Consider the following 17,506-nt stretch of genomic DNA (forward strand, 5'->3'; position numbering starts at 1 on the left):
GATAGTAACAGTGTTAAAAATCCAAATGATTAAAACTGTTGATAAGAACAGACATTATTGTGTATGGTAGACATCACAGAGAAAGAGTTGTTATAGATAAGTGATTATGCAGCACTGAAATTGATAGGGCCAAAGGGTGTTTTCTTTCTTTTGGTAATAATTATAGAAACTGGTGATGTTGTTGTGGCCAGTTATTATAATTATCCAGTTATGCATATAAAGAATGTGAAGAAGAGCAATAAATGTAATTAGGTTCTAGCAACAGCTGGAGAGAGAGTGCTGAGAGACCCTTTGATTTGAGATGTTGTTTTTGTTATAAAGCTAAAACATTTAATGAAAGGGTGTTTTTAATTTTGTTTAAGTTAATAAAGTAAGTGAAGATGATTATGGTTTTGAATAGTAGTAATGTGGTGGTGTTGACAATTAGAATGATAGGTTATCAAAGTAATAGAAAATTGATTAGTGTTGTTGTGTATAAGCACAGTCTCATATTTGCCATAAATATTGCTTTGTGCGGTGGCCGAAGTGGAATCTCATATTCAGAGAAAGTCTACATGTCACTTTTTTAACACTATTTTCTTTGTCTTTTTCAGAACCTAATATTTGATAGCAACCACCACTCTCTTTTTTTCTAATCATGTGACCTTAAAACATGAAAAAAGAAAATAACATCAGGGGAAAATGCTAATGGAGATACAAATAGTGTAAAACCATGTATTTTCCTTCCTCCTGAATCAGGTAAAAAAAAAATATTTTCTTCAAATGATTAAAGAATATAAATAGAAAATGTTGATTCTTTTAAGATTTTAAATTATACACAATTATTATCCGTTTCAGGGGTTATTAAACAATTTCGTAAATTTATTATAAATTTTGGTGAATTAAGTAACCTCTAAAAAGTATAGTAGTTGTATCTAGAAAGTTCGGATAAATTATTTTCCGTGTTAAATTATGTCATTTTAGATAATAGTAATCAATTATCACTGAAAAAATAACTTGTTTAGACAATTGAAAATTAGAAAAAAAAAGTTTTATCTTAACAAAAATAAGCTTGTTATATCCAATTCATTCTTCTCAAGATTTAAGTGGAATACGGGTTATGATTTGTGTGGTTGAGGAGGTAAAGGAATGTCCTAAAATCACCTAGTGTCGAAAAAAACAATAATACAAGAAAATATTGATAAAATAAAGTTGGAAAAATAAAGTTTTCATTAACAATGAATTTGATCTATTAACAAAAAGTTAATGAATATAAAACATGTTAATTAATAAAGTTATCCAATTAAAACCTACCATTATTTAAACTAAGTAATAGTAGTATTAAAAATATTAGAGTAATTAAATGATAACAATGACATTAAAACTACACAAAAAAGAAATTATTGAATTTTTTTTAATAAGCAATTGAATATGGTATAACTTTCTCAATGGATTATATACTTTGTGGAAGGGATACCATTTAATCTTATAAAGAAAATGAGTTTCTCTTTACAAATTATTAAAAATGTGGAACTCTTGTGTATTTGAACTTTAAAGAGATGAATTGGTGACAGATCAAATAATAATGATAAGTGATGTAAGGCATATGAAAATAAATGTGTTACTCCCTTTAGTGAATGGTGCAGATATAGGATTTTGGACATTTGTGAATAAAGATAAATAAGAAAATAATATATTAAAGATATTTCGTTATATTTGTTATTGTACATATGGTTGAGTAGTTATTATTTGTAATTGAGCTATTTCGAAGTGAATTTAGTTGCAAATATGTGCATTATTCAGATATTAATAATTGCTTGAGGTATTCGAGAGAGTAGACAAGATATAAAAATGTGATAGTAATTTTGAAAATTTTACGATAGGTCTTTGTTGAAAAAAAAAAATAGAAGTCTATATTAATTTATATGTTTTGGTTTTTAAGAAACCAAAGCTTTGCAAAATTTTCAAACTTATCATTTATTTTAACAATTTTATCTGAGCACAAACGTATGGATTTCAATTTTTGAAAAACCAAAACCTATATAACCTAAATGTTTCGGTTGTCAGATAATCAAGACCTAAAATTTTATTAAAATTTCAAAATATTTACTGAACACAGAGGATTAGACTTTAGTTATAAGTAAATCGAAGCCTATTATGTTTTATGCTTCAATTTTTATAATAACTAAAGTCTAAAACTCTATCTAGGGTTAATTTTTGTGAAAGTTTCACCTTGACAAAGTTTATGTCTGTAATTTGTGAAAGTCTTTGTGAAACCCATTACAAATTCACGAATGCCATAGCCTTCATTGCAGCTTCTTTCGCCTCCGTCCGTTCTCCTTCATGACGTCAAAGAGATCTCCAATGTCTGCCACCGACGTCACTGAAGGAGGTCTCGAGGACCTCCCTTTTTGTCGTTGAAGCCCACTTGTTGAGCACCTTCATTCTCACTGCCGCTCAACGTAGAGTTGATGAGTGATTTTTTGTTTTTTTTGGCATCGTTGGTTGAGCTTGTGTCTTCCTTGATTCTTTGTTCTTTGTTGGTAATGTTTGAGTTTTTTTTGTGTTGTCATTGTTCTCCTAGTATTGTTGCATTGTGGTGGATTGTGTAACTTTCCAAAACTCATCCAAGATTGCATCTTCCTCCATTGTTGCTCGTGTTTTACATTCTTAGGTTCCCATTACTATCTTCAAAATTTATTTTTAAAATGAGCCTATAATTTTTTTAATAGAAAAATTTATTTTTTGTATGTTAGATATGTGATTAATTATATGCTTAAATATATTGATTTATTTTGTTTGATTTGTGATTGTTGTTGTATTGAGTTAGCCTTAGTTTTCTGTTTGAGATTCAATACAAAAATTATTTATTGTCTCCAATTCTTTTGAAGAAATTGTATTTTTCTAAAATTAATACTCGTCATCATCATATATTATACATACTCATATACATAATCATATACATAATCTTGTTTCCAATTCATATTATAAATCAATTCATACTTCATAATAAGTATTAAAAAGCATTAGGACAACTTAAACTCGATAAAGCGTAAAAGAAAAGAAAACCAAAAACGAATACAGCAAACAGGGTGCTCAACGCCAACACCACTAAAAGAGTGGCACTCAACGCCAAAGATATCACTCAACACCCCAACACCGTTTGCTCTTGGGTTTTGCACCGCTCAGCATCCAAAGGGAGCGCTCAACACCCATAGAACAAATTGCCCTCTATTTTGGCAATATTGAGCGCCACGTTATACTAGATGACAGTCACTTTGAAACTTGATTTGGTTGCCCCTAATACATGTTCAAATGACCAAAATGAAATCTTAAGACAGTATAATTGATTCAAAAATAGTTTCATAACTTAAATTGGATTCCAATTTGGTTATTTGGTCAATAAAGAAGATTCAACTGATCATCATATAACCCAACACTCATGTATCAGATTTCTCATGCTTTAAACCATATTTATAGTGCACTGTATGGCCAACTAAGTCCTAAATGGTCTCAAGGCAAACACCAAACAAACAAATTTACTTTTAAGACCATTCCTCTAAAATTTTACCTATCAAAACCTTCATTTAGACCAAAATCAACCATCTATAACCTATTGTCAAACTAAAGTTCTGTGACTAATTGATCAACCAAAATAACAACTTATCATTCACAAATTATTAAGAATCAATTACCATTAAGAAAGCATCTCATCATATCAACAACTAATTTCAAATCCAAAATCATTCAAAATAAACCAATACAAAAGATCAATAATTCATCATACAAATCATCAATTTCACAACTTTTCAAGCAAGAACGTAGACTCATGAACCTCCAAATAAATAAACAGATATTAGTTACCTTCCTTTACCTGTTAGAAGATCAAACGACCCTAAAGAACCCAAACAACTTCCACAGATCAAAGGACACTAACTATGCCTACAAGCAACAAAATTATGATCAAGGTATATCGATAGGACCACTGATCAACAGAGAGTCTTATAGAAGACTCAAACTTAATATGCAAAACAAAAAAGGCTAACATGTAAGAAAAAATAAAACTGACCAAAGAAAGGAGCAGAAAGCAAATTTACTCTAGTGAAGAAACCAATCAGTTAGACTTGAAGATCTCGTCGTTGTGATCACTCAAACAGTCTCTAATGTTCAAACAGATATACATAGACAAATAAAACTCATTTATAACAAAATTATTTATATTAAAATCTTTTAATATTAAAATAATCAAGTCTTACTATTTTTATACTATTATCACTTATAAAATATCATTTTCTAAGTCTTTACAAACATCACTCATTAAACTACAATATTCTTATAATAATTAATATAATATGCATGTTCACCTACTTAGTATATATTATATGCGGTTTTTTCTAATTATATCAATAATTTCAATTCATCCAAAATTAATTTGTTATCAATCATAGTTATTGATTTTTTTTTCTATTAAGTACTTAATTTAATATATATTAAAACATTTACTCAAAATTTTTATCTTAACTCCAGCATTCCATATTTAACTACTTTTTTTTAATTAAGTTTTTTTTTTCATTGACAAAGCTTCAACTTCAAATTTTACCGAAAAGATTAAATATTTAGTGTTACTAGTATCAACAACTACTTCTTAGTTTCACACAGCATACCTTTACTAATTTGTATTTAGCTTATTTAAATTTAAATATAATCTTTGAAATAAAATCAAACACACCAATTAAGAAGAAATAAACAAAAATAAAGAGAGAAGGAACATCTGGGTGGAAGAAGGTTAAACAACTATTTCTCCATTTAAGTCCAAAACTATATATCAAAGTTACTTAAAAATTATTTCAGTTCCATTTCTAAGTAATTCAACCTCATTTTTTTTAAAAAGGTATTATTTATCCATTAAAATAGAAAATATTATTATGTATAATAATTAAATCTAAATTTAAAAAATACATGTAAGGTTAAAATTTATTATTATAATTTGTAATTTTTTGTTTCTTCAAACTTTTTTTATAAGAAGATTGACTAAGAAAACACTAAGTTGACATGTGACGTACATTTTGTCTACAAAAATCTCAATGCTAACTAATAGCAAAACATTCTCAAAGCATTATGGTCTGCCATTCATACCATTTCCTTTATTCATGTCCTTTTGTTGACTTCATTTCACAATTTACAATCCATTAAAAAAAATTAATATTAAATTTCTTATAAAATTATGTGAAACATTTTCAAGAATATTTTGTTTACAAATTAAGAAAAAAAATGCTCATACATTTCTTTTGAAAGACCTCCATTATCTTATTTTGTTCTATGTAAAACATTCGCCTAATAATATTATCAATTTTACTTTTTGAATAACATGAGACTATTTTAATATTATGTATAACAAAATTATTATTATTTAAAAACAATATTATAATTTTTAAATTTAAACTTTTTTAAAAACTAATAATTTTGGTGACAGCATGAATGCAGAAACAAAAAAGTAGTTGAAAACCTGAGAATATTCATAAATTGAGAGATGACAAAATTGGAGAGAATGCGTAATGAGTATATTCAGAATTATTATTATTATTATTATAATAATAATTATTATATGTTACAAACAAACACTCACTAATGCGTACTTGCCTATGCCTTACGCGTGGCCAATGCACGCTTTGAAATCATTTCACAATTATTAACTAAGTTTCTGAAACCATAAGAATATTTTTTTTTTTAATTTTTCAAATGATTAAAATAATATTATAATATTTATGCTTGTAATTTAAAATACAAAAACTGATATAATTTATAAAAAAAATTACATAGAAATAATGAGTTTTGATGGATGAATTGTTATGCAAGTCATTTTCTTTATAGAGAAGTGGCACACTATTTTAATGGAGATTATTTCATCTCATCATCTTCTTCTTGCTGTCTCTATGTTACCAAAAGGTAGGTCTTTTTGAGTTCATGAAACCTAATCGACCCATACAAAATTAGGCAAAGAAAATGACAACATAAATGCATTAACATCATTCTTCTTATTCATAATTAACAGATAAAACTTTACACGATGGCCCACTAATAATTAATACCAAATTTAACCCACATGCTCATTTGGTGCTTAATTAGGTATAATCCGAACAGGAGAAAGTCTAAATAATAATTATTCCACTAATCACATACTTGTCAGCGTATACGTATCAATTGTTAGCTCAAATTCAAAAGGGTATGGAACTATACATAGTATGAGCAAAAGCAACTACCTCTCACAAATCAACACATTCGCTTCAGAATAGTAATTTATTAGGGTTATAAGTAAGTAATTAATTACAAGCCTAACAATAATTTTGTAGGAGCTTAAAACATAGATATTTTAGTGATTATATATTAAGAATTGAATTTAAGTTTTATTATATTATTGTAAAATTGAGTTGTAAGATGAGGATTAATGAATTGTGTTTTGTTGTCTTAAAGGACTATGACATCTTTGTATTTTCTTAAGTATATATAATTTATTTATTTTTATTGGCGTAGGATTTTGAGGTACAATAAAATAAAAAGAGGAAAATAATATTAGGTAAAATAAAAGTAAAAGAAGTTTATGGTATTAAATAATTTTATTAGTTGAATTTTCTAAAAGTGTGGTAGAATAATAATTGTAGTAATATAACTTATTTGAAACAAAATTGTATGAAAATGATGTTGAGTGGTCAACAAAAGAACTGGCCGTGCTTGTAAGAGTTATTATACCTTATTGAGTGGTCAGTGTTCGTTTCAATAGAGGATCGGGTGGACCAGAAAAAAAAGGGAAAATAAAATAAATTAGGGTTTCAAATTTTCAATTCCTTTTTGTAGCTTATTTGCACCGACTTTTATATATATAATTCTTTTAAAAGGTATTTTCTTTTTGTCTGTATATATGTGTACATTAAAGAGGAAAATGTTGGATAACACGACGTTTTTGACAGAATAAGAAAATGATTTGGTACATAATAGCTGCTACAACAGCTATGCATTGAAAACAATGGTTTATTATTGGTATATGATCTTTATAATTTATTTAGATCTTAATCTCACTTTATTAATATTTAGTGCTATTTTTAATCTGTATAAAAAAACATTAAGATGAAGTCATTGCATGACAAAGAAAATAAACACTATAATGAACAAAATAATTGATTACAACATCATAAAATACTTTTAATAATTTTATAAAATATCAATTAAAATGAGATATTTTCTTTTCAATAAAACGTGACAATATGGTGGTGATAGTACCTATCACAGAACAATGCAAATACATAGAAAAGAAGTAATGCAACAAAACGAAAATTAGTCAATCTATAATAATTGCTCATCAGAAATTTGGTCAAGTTTGACCATAGTTTTTTTTATGAGAAAGAGAAAAAAAAGATTTAAGCACTAAAGATTAAAATGGAGGAAAACTAAAGATGAAACTTCCACTACTCTCTCTAATCAATAAAATATTAATTTTCATACTTGAATTGTAAATTAAATTGAAATACTTTTTATGCAACTCTGAAATTGACGTATCCAACCACAGGCTATTTAAGAAAATAAAAATTGAATTAGCTTTATTTCTAAGATACAATTTTTTGGTATGATCTAATTTTATGTTGAGTTTATAAATATTTTCATCACCTATTTCAAAAACTAAAATAAATAATAAAAATATTTTTAAAATTTAAGCTCATATATTTATAAAATTACTTTTAACTTTTTATATATATATATATATATATATATATATATATATATATATATATATATATATATATATATATATATATATATATATATATATATATATATATATATATAACATCCCAAAATATATAACGTTTAACTTTATAAAATTACTTTTAACTTTATATATATATATATATATATATATATATATATATATATATATATATATATATATATAACATCTCAAAATATATAACGTTTAACTATATAATAATCAACATATTAATAGATAAGATGTTAACTATAATACAAAATATAAACTTACACTTATTCAAAAATAACTATAAAATTTAAACTTTATATACAAATCAGACTAAACAAAACTATTTACAAAACTGATATAAAGAAAACTAAACAGCAGTATCCCTCCATCAAGTGTTTGTTCCAAGGAAACCTCATCTCCTTCTGCTCACATCCATAGGAAGATCATAGCCAAGCAAAGAACACAACCACATACAAACACAAGCACAAACAAAAGGGTAAGCTGGATATAAAAAGATTTATACAATGTTATAATATATTAAACACCTTAATTCATTCACATATAACAACCAACTTCAAACATCCTAAACATGTTAAGACCTAGATTAAACTATCCGGACTTAGAATGATTGTCGAGCTATGGCGAGTTGTGCACTTGTGGTGGCCTCTACTGCTTTGCAAAGCCATTGTCAATGGATCTCACCCTACCACACTCACAAGGTTAGTTTGTTCCACGCCTTGGATCACACTGGAAGCATCCAAGACTAAGATCTCTTGCTTGAGAATGAAAGACCATTAGAGTTTCAGAATAACTCCCAAGACTTAGTTCCTTGCATTCATTCTAAACATACTTGAACCTCACTAAGAAGAAGTTCAACCTTGAAACTTACTTTCATAACTTTGAAACCATACTTAGAACCATATATTTTGCACATTGAATTCCAATCCAATAATATAATAGGGTATAATAATAACAGAGGAACTTTTAAACCATTCAAAGAATCAAACATACTCAGGATTATCAAGGAACTATACTAAAAATAAAATACAAACAAATCCTAGACTAGTCGCTCAACGACCAAGCTTGTTGGGCGATCAAAGAGTCCTCTCGCTCAGCAACCCCACTCGTTGTGCGAATACAAAGACAGTGGTCTAGACCCCCTAACCTCTCGCTCAACGACCCAGCTCGTTGTGCGAACACAGACACAGTAGTTCAGACCCCCTAACCTCTCGCTCAACGACCTAGCTCGTTGTGCGAATACACAAACAATGGTTCATACCCTCTCACCTCTCTCACTCAGCGACTCTACTCGCTGTGCGAATACACAGATAGTGGTCCAGACCCCCTCACCTCTCGCTCAACGACCCTACTCGCTGAGCGAGACTACATAATTTTACAGCATCAAAACTGCGGAATTACCACCTTTACCTAAACTTGACCTATTCTATAAATCTTTCCCAACTTCTAACACTCCTAGATTGTATTCTAGAATCAAATGTAACTAACTAGACGCATCTAAACCACCCTACACACATTTTAAATTTAAAGATCACAAGCTTTTACACTAAATTTCATCAAAACCTCACTTTAGAGACTCAACTCGAATTCCACCAGTTATGGCACAATTTCAAACAACTTAGGGACTCTAACAAGTCCCAAATGACTTACTAACACTCTCCAAACAGATTATACACTAGTGCAGAAAAGGCTTTAGACGTCTGTTATTTTGGGCTTTTTACGTCTGATCCTGACCTGACGTTTATTCGGGTGACGTTGATGGGACGTCGGACCCTAGTCAGATGTCTATATAAACGTCCGACCTGTACAGATTGGACGTTTATATAAACGTTATGACCTAAATAGATCAGACGTCTAAAACGTTGTTGTATTTGATTGGATCTTTCTCCGCTTGAGGCCTCTCGGGTTGTTTCTAGCTCATGGTGATTCGAGTTTACAACTTTATATTTTAGTTGAAGAGAATGAATTGTACGTTTTTTTTTTTTGTATTGGATGGTTTTAAAAACGTAGTGGAGGGAATTGAAGGAGTGCAAAACGCAAGAAATCGCCGCCCAAGGACACAAGCAAAACTGCACCAAAACCCAACGAAAATGCATTTTAATCGGTTCAAATGAAAGATAATTCATCAAAGAGTAATGTAATCGGAGTAAAATTAATTTAAAATGGTGAAAAAGTGAGAAAACGAACCTGAAAAACGTAGCCCGTGGAGAGAAAACGCGAGGAAGATAATGAACAGTGAGTGCGCGTAATGGATGTCTTGCATTCGCGGTGTTTTAATGCAGACATTTAGAAGTCGGTTCCCCTAATAACAGACGTGTAAATGGCTTTAGAAGTCGGAGTGGCAAGATCATACGTCTAAAAATAGAGTCAAAAAGTGACTTTTTAAATTGTTGGGCTGAGTATTTAGAAGTTTGTTCCCCCCATAGTAGACGTCTAAATGGCTTTAGAAGTTGGAGTGGTGGGATCAGACATCTAAATGGAGTCAAAAAGTGACTTTTTTAATTTTTGGGCTAAGTATTTAGAAGTTTGTTCCCCCATAATAGACGTCTAAATGGCTTTAGAAGTCTGAGTGGCGAGATCAAACGTCTAAATGGAGTCAAAAAGTGACTTTTTAAATTTCTGGGCTGAGTATTTAGAAGTCTGTTTCCCCATAACAAACGTCTAAAATAGACTATAGACGTCAGACTCCTAACCCAGACATCTAATAGTAATAAAATATTCATTTTTTTTACTTTTACGTATCTTTTTGGCTTCTAATGGAGTTGTCTGACGTCTACATAGACTATAGACGTCAGACCCCCCAATATCAGACGTCTATTTACTCTTTTTAATTACAAAAATGCCACCGGTCATTTTTTACGTTTGATATTTGGGGGTCAGACGTCTAAGTGGTGACGTCAAAGGCCTTTTCTACACTAGTGAGTTGAGCATAAAATTCATAATTTACATTTTCACTAGTCAATACCCCCAAAAAATAGTTCTCAACCAAGCCAAACTCTACCTAACCACCACTACATACTCATCATATCTCATATTTCTTCCACTTTAAAGGCTTGAACAACTCGCAAAACATTTCATAACAGACCACAACTGCATCAAACCAAGTTACCATCCTTGTCTCACAACTTCACTACCTAAAGCCTCATCTTTTCCTTCAAAATACTACCAAAACTTCTAAGTTTTCAACTATTCCAAATAGAATTGTAACACCTTAACATACAATTTCAAGTCAAATAATCAACCCATACACTTTTCAACAACATTTCATCACCACATACGTAAAAACACTTAATTAACTTGGTTACAACTAGCACATCACAGAATTTTCACCCAAACAGTTTAATACTCATATAAAACATCAAACTTACACCATAAACATCAATTAAAGAAAACTTTAGTTTCCCTTACCTCTAAACCAACTGCCCAACTTCTCAAAACGCTCCACTGATTGCTTGCAACGCAAGAGATTTCTAAACAAACATACAAAACACCAATGTTGAAATAAACAGAATCCTTAGAACTCTAAATCAACCAAGAACCAATAAAGAAGATAAATTGATACATGCAAAACAATTTCTCTAAGCATGATCAAGGATCAAGAAAACACCAAGAAAAAGAATAAAAACTTACTTGCTCTAAACAACAAATTGATCGGTTAGATAGGTAGTCCTTGTCGCAAGGATCGCCTAAACACCACCTGATCGTCAAATAGATGATTTAAAAGTAAGATATCCTAGAGATGGTAGAGAGGTTAAGAAAATAGTGTTTTAGAGAGATAGACAATGTTTTAAGTAATGAGACGAGTTTAGAAAATTCTATTTATATTATGAAATTATTTTATAATAAAGTACTCGGTCTCATTATTTTAATACTCCTACCAACTCTAATACTCTATTTTCTAGGTTCTTAATATATATATATATATATATATATATATATATATATATATATATATATATATATATAATATATATATATATATATATTAATAAAATATAATTTTGATATTTTTCCTAAATTATTTTTACTTTTCAAAATACAATTACTATTTTATAAACCGTATATAAAATGTATGTACTGCTCCAATCTAAATCCACTTATATATCTCAACTTATACAAACTAAAAAATATATATTTAATTAAATTTAGTTAGGTTTTTTAACTTAATCCCATCAATTTTACGGATTTGAATATAATCTATATTAAATTAATTTTCACAATCTATTCTCAAATACCATTTCCATGTAATAAATGCACTAGTACACAAATTGTGTATAACGTCAAATATTTTGGGTTTTTAACAGCGAATTTGCGAACGACGTCATATTAGGATACGCTAAATGAACATCAAATTTTGTCGTCGAATTTTGTCAATATAACAAAATTAATCTTTTTTTTTTTTTAAATTAATTGTGATCTTTTTTATAATTCTACGAGACATGAAAAACAGAAAAATAACAAATTTCAGTTTTTGGTATTTTATAAAGCAAACAGCAATAACCAACATCAAACAAGTTCAATCAAACAACAACAAACAAGTTCAACAAAACAACAACAAACAAGTTCAACAAATAAGTTCTTCAGTAACCTTCAAAAGGTGGGTTCGTCGGAATAAAGTGTCATCACTAGTGATAGAGAAAGCAGAATGCACCTATGAAGGACAAGAGTATGAAAATAATCGGTCAAAACAAACGAAAATCATACATAAAGTAATTAATTAACATGCATTTGTATCAAATGAAAGAAAGATTACATGTGATGGTCGTCAAACTTCGTTCAAGAAAAGTTTGAGAAGAGAAGACGGTCTCGCACGCTAAGATAAAGTGAATGAATTTTCAATCACTCGCTCAAATTTTTATTGAATTCACTAACCTTTTAACGTCTAACGCTGGGGCATTCGACGTTTTATATCCTTTTACGTCGAATTATAATTATAAACGATGTTTAATAATTTTATTTATTTACAAAAATGCTATCGATCATTTCTAAAGTTTGTTATTTAATGGTTGGACGTTTATACATTATTTTTGTACTAATGATGAATCTCAATATAGCAAATAAAACTAAAACAAATAGATTAATGATTTAAATATACTTAATATTACACAATGAAAAAGTGAATAAACTCATTTGGTCAAAGTTCAAATTAATAACTTAGATGAAACTACGAGGAGATATCATACATTAACATCAACGCCAAGATTATTGACTTTAGCATGTGCTTTAATCATCACATCCACTCGATTCCATGTCTCATAAATTATGACACAATCATATAAAAAAAATATTTTTTTAGCATTATAATTACGTTAGCAACCATTTTGCAGAACCATGTAAAAAAAAGTATGGAATAACACCTTCGTAGACTTGGACTTATTGTAACTCAATTGGACCAACATTTGGAAGTCAAACAAAGGAAAAATTGTTCATACTTCAAGTTTAACTTAGGCATAAATTACCTTATAATGATTTTAAATTGCTTTTTCAGCATTTCAATTGTAAATTTTTAAAAAAGTATAATCTAAAATAAATCATGTTATTTTCAATATAAAAAATTGTATCATACTAACATAATTTTACCATAATAAGATTAAAATTATGTCATATTACATGAATTACTAACATTAAATTTGTGTCATATTGTTACAATTTCATTGTATTTAGATCATGTTAACACTGTTTATCTTAAATTGTAATTTTTAAAAATTTACACCAATAATTATAGTTTAAATTGTTTCAAATTGATAAAAAAAAACAATCTTAAATTGTAATTTTTTTTAAAAAATAAAATTGTCTAGTTTCTAGCATCTATAAATAGGCTAACACTTATCTAATAAGCTTTTCAACTTTATGTATTATTCTTCATTCTTTTAAATGCTATTATTGGAATAAGGACACCATACCCTATTCTGAAGGGAATGTGTACACGTTTCATTCTACACCAAGACCAAGGGACCAAATGCTCAGAGTCTATCTTGTTCCTCTTTATTATGACTTTTTGTGTCTATAATGTTGGGGGTTTTGGGCTCATGTGTCCTCCAATTTTGAGGGCACCCCTGATATGGATAAACATTGTTAACATGTCTTTCTCAGACCCTGTCCCTCAACACTGCTACTATTATGCATACTTGGGAAATGCACCTCTTTGCATTATTGGTGTATGATTTTAATGGGTGAAAATTTCTTAACAACATAATAAATTTGTTTATAAGATATAATCTACAATCATAATACAATCATTAATTTTAATTGGGTCATTTTCTCGATTGAAGAGAGGGGACAAAGCAGTGTTTGATTTTGAAGACATTCAAGGGCATGATCATTCTAGACAAATGTACAACCAACCAATGACCCTACTTATTTTTAATATGATTTTATTTAAGTTTTCATTTTTTTTATGATATTCCGTGTGATTTCTATTATATATAATTTATATTTGAATTTTAGAATTAAAAAGTGTATGATTACTATTAAAAAATTGTTTCTACGAACTTTGAACTGATTCATGCATCTCAAATTTATGATACTTTTTTTTGTGTACTTTAGGTGACACAGCAAAAAGATATGTTGGAGAAAGAACACAATAAAAGAACATAATAAAACTAGAAATTAATTTGAAAAGGCAAAGAAATAAGAAGTCATGCTTTTTAATATCTCATAGTGAGTTGAGTTGAGTAGAGTAGAGTAGATATTTTATGTATGAAATGAAATAAAAAATACATTTTTAATTAAAAATTAATTTTTTTATTATATTGTTTCAAAAATTTAAATAAATTTTCATAGTGTTGTAATTTATATGATTAAAAATATTTATATGCTACCTGGATGGCTTCAAAAGGATACAATGTATAAAATGAGAAATCAGTTAGGGTTTAAATTAAAAGGGTCAAAATTATAATTACATACAAGTAGACAATATACTATATTATACTATATGTTATAATTGAATTAGATATCCGTCAAATTGGGAAGTAAGACTTGTGAATGTATAAAATAAATAAATAAGAGTTTTGAATAGAATGGCATGGAATCCATTTGATGAATTATTATATTAAATTTAAACAATAGAATAACTTAAAACTTCATTCTACTTTATGTCATTTGATTAATCTAACGTTTTATGGTAAAGAAACAAAAAGGGTCGGATACACCTAACCAAACCAAACCAAACGTAAACTTACCCAAAATAAAAACGAATGTTATGCCGACAAAGACTATAAGCTGTATAAAAAAATTAGATTTCTTTATTATATTTGTTTCTAATTTTTAATTTAAATTGTAAGATGACACAATATCAAAGAGAGTTCTGTGTACCCTTTAATTACACTCCACGTATTTATATTGATAAAGCAAACTACCATTGCTTGTATACCAAATGTCCTCACCGATGTCTTACATTTAAGGACATAATTCCCATGAGCTAAAAAAAGTTAAGGACCTATCTTTTACATGTTTAGTTCAAAAAAAGAAATGGAAGAACCGTTCAAAATTTAAAGTGTGAATTTAAGTCTTATGTTTGAATAAAAATGAAAAAATAAAATATTAAATAAAAAATAATGTTAATTTTTTATGTGATTGAATCAAAATCTTATTAATATTGTATCTTAGAGAAATTATAGGTTCAATTCTCTTTGTTAGCAAAATACTAATCATTAATATTTGTCAAATACATTAAATAGAGAATGATGTTAATTTTTTATGTGATTAAATCTAAATCTTATTGATGTTATATCTTAGATTCAACCTTTTTCTTTACGTTAGCAAAATATTAATCATTAATATTTGTCAGAAAGAAGCCAAAGAAAAAAACCTAAGATGTTTAATTGTTCATATTAATTGGACCGACTTTTTACATGTTTTTGGTAATTATTTTATAGAGAATTAAAAACTATGTTAGGGCTTATTATTTTGTTTTCATATATTAATGAAATAAGACAAAGAGCAGACAGGAGAATATTTCAGCCCATTAACTTGTATTATTGTCTTGTCTCCTTGGGTTGGCCCATTAACAAGAATGTATAAAATAATTCCAATTTCATGGAAATCCATCATGTGGACCCCCGAAAACCCATAACCAAAGAATATGGATTATGGATTTTGAGCATGAGTAATTCATGAAAACATAAGTGCTTTCTTTTCATATTAATTTAATGTTTTTAAAGTTAATTACTTATCATCACTTTGTTTAACACGTATTAATATTATTACTCAAATTACTAATTTTTTTTTCAACTTTTAACTAAAAGTATTGACAATGCTCTTTTTAATTTATTTTCTTAAGTTTCTTCATTTCATTATTTCTTGTACCAAAATATTTATACAAGAAACATTGAAGATTAGATGGTAAAGTGCATCGGTTTATCGGCTTTAATGTGGCGCACTGTTAAAATTTTGACTCAATCTGCTACTTTATTAATTTTTAAAAAATTGCTTAGTAATACATTAAATGATGTAAATGTTTTTTAAGTCTTTAATTAAATAATTATTGTTTTTAATTAAATAAGTTAAAAGAATTATTATTTTTATATGTTAAATTAATATATTATAATTAATAACTAAAATTTGATTTAAAGTGTTAATGATTTAAGTTAATAACAACTAAAAAGGATTTATTTGTACTGCACAACACAACCACCAAGATCTCCCTTGCGTTTTTGCCAAAAATAATAATTTATTTACGTGATCGCAAAAAGGATAATAATACAACCATGATTCTTTGCTATCAAAAAGTGCTATCATGTTTACTTTGTCTTTAAATTCCAATAAAATTGAGAGAACACTAAGCCAAGTGATAGCAAATTTTAATTTCATCGTTTAGATAATAAGACACCATTTTTTTAGAACATCGGTTGTTCGATTATTTTAATAGTGTAAAGAGATTCTAACAATGATTTTAAAATTCATAAAAGAGTTGAGATATTTTAGAATAGAGTATAAGTAATCATTATAAAATGCGTATTTTTTTAAAATATACTAGTTTTATTTATAGAATTAAATTGAGTTTATGTTTTCTTAAAATAATATTTAATAATATAATAAATAGAACCAGATAAACCATATTATCATTATTTATTTAGTTATAATAGATAAATATGATCTAAGTTTAAATTGTTTCATAATAAAAATACTTAAAATTTTTTATTGAATTATATTTTTTTAATATATTTATTGAATAAAATAGAAATACTTCTAAAAGTAACAATAAGATAAATGATAATAAAATACCTTTATAAACCTAACATTATTATCTACTAATTGGTTAATAAATATTACATGTATAAGAGATTTTGAATTAAAAATCCTATATTACTTATAGGCAATTAATAAAGAATATTTGTAGTGCTTTGAAAGGATCCACTAAGTACTATCAGAGTTTTAGGTTAGTTTTGGTAATTGTTTGGATGAGTGTAAAGTGAATAGTGGAATAATCATACCTTTATAAAATATTCTTTTTAATCGGAAAATAATTTTTTTTTTCAAGTGCTATAATAAATAAATGTTCTCTAATTAAATGACATTTTTACTTTGATTTCATCTCTCCGAAACTCCTTTTTGTTAGTGTTGTGGTTTAAAGTTTAGGATTACAAATCCTAATAATTGAGGTTTTTAAACATAGGTTGGATTTATGTATTAAGAAATTACAAAATTGGCATGATGAAAGTTGAAAAGTGTTCAATGGTCATGGTTATCATTTTTTGGTGAAGGATAGAAGGAAGCATGAAAAGCAAACACAAATAAGGCCGAAGAAGTAAATTATGT

This window comes from Vigna angularis, chromosome 10 (assembly GCF_016808095.1).
Source record: "Vigna angularis cultivar LongXiaoDou No.4 chromosome 10, ASM1680809v1, whole genome shotgun sequence".
Lineage (NCBI taxonomy): Eukaryota > Viridiplantae > Streptophyta > Magnoliopsida > Fabales > Fabaceae > Vigna > Vigna angularis.